Genomic DNA, 1780 nt, shown 5'->3' with positions numbered 1-1780 from the left:
CCCGCTGGTGGCGTTGTTTCTATAGCTGGAAGATGCGGTTGCGGTTGCGGCGGACCCTATATGTACTAATTAAATATTAATTTACAAAGTTCTACTTAATAAAAATAAAATTTTAATTTAACGAATAATTGTTTTTTTTTTAATTTTGTGACTTACAAGGAAGATCAACCTATATATGTACTGAACGTAAGGGCTGATCAAAACTCTAAAGAAAAAAATCTTATAAACAGCTTATCACGTTTCGTATGTCAAGGTATTTTTAGTACTAGAATAAAACGTGAGATAAAGGTCAATTATCTGATGTAGGGCAATAGAATAAATTAAAATCACGTTAAAGTCACGCCTCAATGATAATGAGTTCATGACATTACATGACATTGACATGACATTTAACATAACTTTATACTTCTTTATTCTTTTTTCGTGATAAGAAAATGTGCTCATATAATGCTAAGTCAAGAGTTACAAAAAATTACAAAGTTTATTATTTTCCAAAGTGTGATTTTGGGTTTTTTCAATCTGTCTCAACTAAACCTTGTTAAAATGCGATGGGTAATATGTTAATAATTAAGTGTATTGATTTACAAAACATAATTCTTCAAATCATTAGATATATTTTACAATTTAACATTTTTAATTTACAAGATTTACGATCGAACTTGAAACGGAACCTTAAACACTTCGCATCACGATTACCGCTTACAATATATTACAGACATTTCAATGGAATTTGGGATCAAGAGCGGGCGCTCACCTCTGACTAAACTATAGCACAACTGTTGTGCGATTGTCGTTTATTTAGCAGCAAATTCAACTGTTTAGTTGCACATCTAAAAGTCGAGTAATGTGCGCACCTCTATATAAGCTCATAGGAATCCAAGCGCGACTAAACAGTGCGATAATTTAGTCAAAGAAGTGCGCGCGCAATTGCGGCCTTAACATTTAAGTCTCTTTTACGTATTAAAATGTTGTTTCAGTTCCAGACCTCGAGGTGATAATTTGGAATTAAATATCAAACTATCGCGATAATTTCATGTCGTGTCGTATTGCGAGTAATTAGCATTTTGTTGACGGAATTCCCAAAAGAAGGAAGTACTCAATTCTTCTGTATATTTTTATGTGTGTTACGGCATAATTGCTCATCAAAACAATGGGCTACTTGTGATTCGAAAGTAATATGTTAAAGGAAAATTATAAATCAGTAGTCAATTGAAGAAGACAAATAATGTATGAAGATATTCGAAATTATTTGTTTGTTAAAATCTTTATATCTTCATATACCACATACAATTATCAATTATCAAGGAATTAAAAAGGATCTTATAAATGAATAATATCTCAAAGACTGAATGATGAATGCATACTATCGGAGTTATAATATTAGTATGATTGAGGTGTAAATCATACTAATGTTATAAATCCGATATTTACTAATATATACTCGTATTATAAATCCGAAAGTTAACGAGAAGTTGGATGAATGTTTGTTAGAATTTGTAGCCTAGACGGCTGAACGGATAACGATGAAATTTGGTATTGGTAGACGTAGAGGATAGTCTGGAAAAACACATGGCTACTTACTTTGTTTTTTGTTAATTTCACGCGGACGGAGTCGCGGGCGAAAGTTAGTTAAATATTTAACAACGAAAAGAAAACTATGAAAATAATATTAAAAGTGTAATTTATTTGAAATAAAATTAATTAATAGGTTTTATTAATACAAGTATGGTCCTCCACAACCACAACCGCACCGGCCGGCTATAGTGACGACACCGCCAGC

The sequence above is a fragment of the Papilio polytes genome, unplaced genomic scaffold (genome assembly GCF_000836215.1).
Source record: "Papilio polytes unplaced genomic scaffold, Ppol_1.0 DF823935.1, whole genome shotgun sequence".
NCBI classification, from domain to species: domain Eukaryota; kingdom Metazoa; phylum Arthropoda; class Insecta; order Lepidoptera; family Papilionidae; genus Papilio; species Papilio polytes.
Note: the sequence above shows the minus strand (reverse complement) of the source record.